Source organism: Piliocolobus tephrosceles, chromosome 16 (genome assembly GCF_002776525.5).
Source record: "Piliocolobus tephrosceles isolate RC106 chromosome 16, ASM277652v3, whole genome shotgun sequence".
NCBI classification, from domain to species: domain Eukaryota; kingdom Metazoa; phylum Chordata; class Mammalia; order Primates; family Cercopithecidae; genus Piliocolobus; species Piliocolobus tephrosceles.
Genome location: NC_045449.1, coordinates 27,070,688 through 27,076,687, shown reverse-complemented (window position 1 = coordinate 27,076,687; position 6,000 = coordinate 27,070,688).

Below are 6,000 nucleotides of genomic sequence, written 5' to 3'. Positions count from 1 at the left end.
TACCCATGGTCAGCTACGGTCTGAAAATAGATGAGTACAATATCATATTTTGAGAGAGGAAGAGAGACCACATTCACATAACTTTCGTTACAGAATGTTGTTATAACTGTTTTATTGTGTTAGTTGTTGGTTTCGGTCTATCTTATAAATTACATTGTATTAGGTCAGGCGCAGTGGTTCATGCCTTTAATCCCAGCACTTTGGGAGGGCGAGGCAGGCAGATCATGAGGTTAAGAGATCGAGACCATCCTGGCCACCATGGTGAAACCCCATCTCAACTGAAAATACAAAAATTAGCTGGGTGTGGTGGTGCATGACTGGGTTCCCAGCTACTTGGGAGACTGAGGCAGGAGAATTGCTTGAACCTGGGAGATGGAGGCTGCAGTGAGCCGAGATTGCACAACTGCACTCCAGCCTGGAGACAGAGTAAGACAATCTCAAAAAAAAAAAAAAAAAAAAAAAAAGTATTAAAGGGCTGGGTGCCATGGCTCATGCCTGTAATCCCAGTACTTTGGGAGGCTGAAGCCGGCAGATCAGTTAAGCCCAGTAGTTCAAGACCAACCTTGGCACCATAGCAAAATCTCATTTTTACTAAAAATACAAAAAATTAGCCAGGCATGGTTGTGTGTGCCTGTAATCTTAGTTTCTCAGGCGGCTGACATGGATCATCTGAGCCGGGGAAGTCAAGGCCACAGTGAGCTGTGAATAGGCCACTGCACTCCAGCCTGGGCCTGGATGATGGGTGTGAGATCTTGTCTCAAAAAAAAAAAAAGAAAAGTTTTGTAGGTAATTTAGAGATGATTTAAAGTATATGGGAGGATGTGCATAGGTAATATCCACATACTACATCATTTTCATATCAGGGACTTGAGAATCTGCAGATTTTAGTATCGAAGGGAAGTCCTGGAACCAGTCTTCGGATAACAAAGGACAAATGCAGTTCTTCCTGGGGACTGTAGCTGGGAGTAGAGCAGAAAACAATTCCTTCTGTTTAATCCACATTAGATTTTTATTTATTTATTTATTTATTTATTTATTTTGAGACAGAGTCTCACTCTGTCGCCCAGGCTAGAGTGCAGTGGCGCGATCTCAGCTCAAAGAGATTCTCCCACCTCAGCCTCCGCAGTAGCTGGGACCACAGGCACACGCCACCATGCCCAGCTAATTTTTGTTTTTTTTTTTTTTTTTTTTTTTTGAGACAGAGTCTCGCTCTGTCGCCCAGGCTGGAGTGCAGTGGCCGGATCTCAGCTCACTGCAAGCTCCGTCTCCTGGGTTCACGCCATTCTCCTGCCTCAGCCTCCCGAGTAGCTGGGACTACAGGCGCCCGCCAACACGCCCAGCTAATTTTTTGTATTTTAGTAGAAACGGGGTTTCACCGTGTTAGCCAAGATGGTCTCGATCTCCTGACCTTGTGATCCGCCCGTCTCAGCCTCCCAAAGTGCTGGGATTACAGGCTTGAGCCACCGTGCCCGGTTAATTTTTGTATTTTTTAGTAAAGATGGGGTTTCACTATGTTGGTCAGGCTGGTCTTGGACTCCTGACCTCAAGTCATCCACCTGCCTCGGCCTCCCAAAGTACTGGGACTACAGGAATGAGCCACCATGACTGGCCTTAGATTTTTAAAAGTAACACGCAACACTTTAAACATAAAGCAAATGTACTTTTAAGAAAAGGAACAGTATGAACTTTGTACAAATTTCCAGAAAACAGGTAAAAGATTATATACTCTTGGTAATTATGAACTACTAGAGTTAAATATTTTGCCTTTTTGTCTCACCACTATTCACTGAGAAACTGAGGACTGAAGTATGCTTTGCTAACACCCTGACAGCTATCATACATTGCTTTCTTTGATTGGAGGATGGCATCAGAGATGAACCTACTCAATGTAACACTCACTCACTGCCCACTAGGTGCCAAGCACTATGAATGAGAGGTAGAAAAACCTCTTTCAAACCCCAAATAATAAACTTAGTCACCTATTATGACTATATCCAAGATAGGTCCCTCCCCATCCAAAAATGTTCACTGATTGTTCTGAAATTTTACTTTTGTGATCTTAGTCCATTGGGATACTGCATTTCCTAAAAGCCCATCTAAGAACTGAAACACTGATGCTGAACACTAATTTATTTATTTAATTTACACACCTACAACCTGTAGCTCAATCACAATAGCCAATTACGGGTTCAACTGCACCAGTCTATTCAGTGGCTTTTTCCCCAACATCATACTTCATCATCTATGTCTTGTCTATCATCAAACCTTCCTCTCTGGGATTATCTATCTGGCTTTCCTCCTGTTGATATAAATTTCCAGAAACATTAGCTTTCATCAAAGAAATCCCACACTGACGATCTACAAGAAAAACTGTCCTACAGGCCGGGCGCGGTGGCTCAAGCCTGTAATCCCAGCACTTTGGGAGGCCGAGACGGGCGGATCATGAGGTCAGGAGATCGAGACCATCCTGGCTAACACGGTGAAACCCCGTCTCTACTAAAAAAATACAAAAAACTAGCCGGGCGAGGTGGCGGGCGCCTATAGTCCCAGCTACTCCGGAGGCTGAGGCAGGAGAATGGCGTGAACCCGGGAGGCAGAGCTTGCAGTGAGCTGAGATCTGGCCACTGCACTCCAGCCCAGGAGACACAGCAAGACTCCGTCTCAAAAAAAAAAAAAAAAAAAACTGTCCTGCAGGTGTGATTAGCCCATAGTGTTTAAATTCTCTTTAAATAACTATGAGATCTAACTTCTCTAGAAAAAAACTGAAAGCTGGCCACTGTGGCCAAGCAATGCACACAGCATGAGCCTCATTTGTAAGGGTCACAAGTTCCCCAGTCCCCAATTGGCTTGTTTCACTCATTTCTATTACCTGTTTCTTGTAGGTGTTTCAGTTTGCAATCACTGGTCTAGCCTACCTCTATTCCAAACTAAAGCTATTCTTTCACATAAGTAAAACAAGAACCTTTTATTCTAACAGACATGCCACAGGAAAAGCTACTTTTCAAAAATCCTTCTAATCTTCTTAAACAAATACCGATTTCATTGTTTTGTTGAAACAGCTCTGTCCAAGAGACCTTTGCTATTGTCAGGGGTTATTCTTTAGACAATCACAAGTACCTGTTCTAAAGATCCTGCTCAGAAGGACAGCATGACTGAGTCAGGTTTAACTTGCACAATATTCAAATAAAGACACATCTCTCTAAACTTCTAGTCTGTTTTGATTAAATAAATTAACCCTGCCGAGCGCGGTGGCTCATGCCTGTAATCCAAGCACTTTGGGAGGCCAAGGCGGGCAGATCACGAGGTCAGGAGTTTGAGACCAGCCTGACCAACATGGTGAAACCCCATCTCTACTAAAAAAAAATACAAAACTTAGCCCAGCGTGGTGGGGTACGCCTGTAATCCCAGCTACTCGGTAGGTTGGGGCAGGAGAATCGCTTGAACCCGGGATGCAGAGGTGAGCCGAGATCGCACCACTGGACTCTAGCCTGGGTGACAGGACGAGACTGCATCTCAAAAACAAACAAACAAACAAAATACAAAAATTAGCCATATGTGGTGGCGTGCGCCTATAATCCCAGCTACTGAGGAGACTGAGGCAGGAGAATTGCTTTAACCTGGGAGGCAGAGGTTGTGGTGAGCCGAGATCGCACCATTGCACTCCAGCCTGAGTGAGAGAGCGAGACTCCATCTCAAAAAAAAAAAAAAAATTAATGAATCAACCCATTGCTAGTAATGGGTTAATTTAACCCAGCAATTATTATTAAGTGTCTCCTTTTAAGGGTCGTACAATGTGCTAAGTTTTAGGAATGCAACAAACAAGAAACAGTCCTGCCTTTGAGGTTGCAGTCCAATACAAACACGCAACATTGATGGTAAGCTCATAACGCAGTGAAAGCACATATGAAGGTCATCACAGAGGCTCAGGGATTTGTAAGGGGGAATTAACTCTAAACTAGTATTTGGCAGATGTGAGGAAGCGGAAGTTACACAAGTCAAAGTACTAATGGGCAGAGAGGGTGTTGAGAGCTTAAGCCGAGTACCAAGGGAGAATGGCAAGAAATTATTTTGGACAGATAAGCAGGAGTCAGATTACTAAGGGTCTTTGAGCCAAGAGTTTTCAGAGGTAAAACGTGAACCTCATTCTTGACTCCTATGTCTTATGTGAATTCTAATGCAAATTTTATCCTAGGAAAAAGGAGTCATTAAAAGAATGAGAAACAGGGGCCAGGTGTGGTGGCTCATGCCTGTAATCCAAGCACTTTGGTAGGCCGAAGCCGGTGGATCACGAGGTCAGGAGATCAAGACTCTCCTGGCTAACATTGTGAAACCCTGCCTCACTAAAAATTAGGCAGGCGTGGTGGCACGCACCTGTAGTCCCAGCTACTCAGGAGCCTGAGGCAGGAGAATCGTTTGGACTTGGGAGGCAGAGGTTGCAGTGAGTCAAAATTGCGCCACTGCACTCCAGTCTGGGCGACAGAGCAAGACTCCATCTCAAAAAAAAAAAAAAAAAAAAAAAAAAGAGAGAAACAGGATAGGAAGCTGAAGAAACACAAAAGGGAACAAACAGACCACTATGATGGCAGAAGTTGGATTCCAGAGCATAGTAAAAGAGGAGAGCTGTAAATGGATGCCTAGTATAATGTGATAAAAAAGGATGCAAATACAGATTTTATAGATACGGTAGGGTCTTGTTCAGGGCCTTGGCTTTTACCACCTTCATGGATCAGAAAGCCATTAGACAAATGTGTTTATGGCATCAAGGGATGAATCGCAAAAGTAGAGACGTGAAATAGCCAACGGAATAAGTGAAAAGGGTGACTATCAATTGCTTCATAGCTTCATGAACCTAGCAAATACTGAGACATGGTTATGCACTGCTCACTTCCATTGTACATGGTTATAATACATCCACAATGTATGAATATACATTGGTAGACACACTAATCTGCAGAATTGTGATTGACTTCACTACAGCACTACCATCATTCTTCAGAGAAAGAATTCACTCCAATTGTTTGTTGAACACCTACTACATCATATTTCTAAGACTTCAATGAAGAGGAACTTTCAGGAATCAGATCAAAAGCAGTGAGGTAGGGTCATGAAGGCAAATAGGGTATTTTTTTTTTTTTTTTTTTTTTAGATGGAGTCTCGCTCTGTCACCCAGGCTGGAGTGCGGTGGGGCACGATCTCGCTGCAAGCTCCGCCTCCGGGATTCACGCCATTCTTCTGCCTCAGCCTCCCGAGTAGCTGGGACTGCAAGCGCCCGCCACCGTGTCCCGCTAATTTTTTGTAATTTTTTTTTTTTTTTTTTTAGTAGAGACGGGGTTTCACCGTGTTAGCCAGGATGCTCTCGATCTCCTGACCTCATGATCCGCCCGTCTCGGCCTCCCAAAGTGCTGGGATTACAGGTGTGAGCCACCACGCCTGGCCCAAATGGGGTATGTTTATATATTTATAATTAATTGCCCAATTTGTCTTTGGTAATGAGCTTACTGGTCCTCTCATACTCCAGGAACAAATAATCCAGAATAGTACACTCAATTCATGCAACTGTTAGAAACTATACCCTCTGTGGAGAATCAGCTTTGAGGAAAAGGTCCATGAAGAATTCAGAAAGAGGGGTGGTCCATTACTACAAAATACATGTGGTGATAACAAAGGTTTCTGAGCAGGGGAGCAATGTCCTATAATTGCGTGGAATAGCAAAAAAATTAAGAAACGTAGTCTGTAAAGTGACCAAGAAAAACAATGGCCTCAAGTATATAAGGCTTCCAAAACATTTTAAGCTGGCCTTAGTGAACATAAGACAGTACTAGTTTCAACTCACCAAGTCAATAGCTGTCAGGCCCAATTACGGTTTCTAAAATTTTACTATTCCCTGTCACCCAGATGGTAGTGATATGGAAATACCCTGATAGTGCCAGGACAGTGGCAGCCTCTGGTGATACACTCTAAACGCTTCTGAAAAGACACTGGGTCCAAAACCACAGCCAC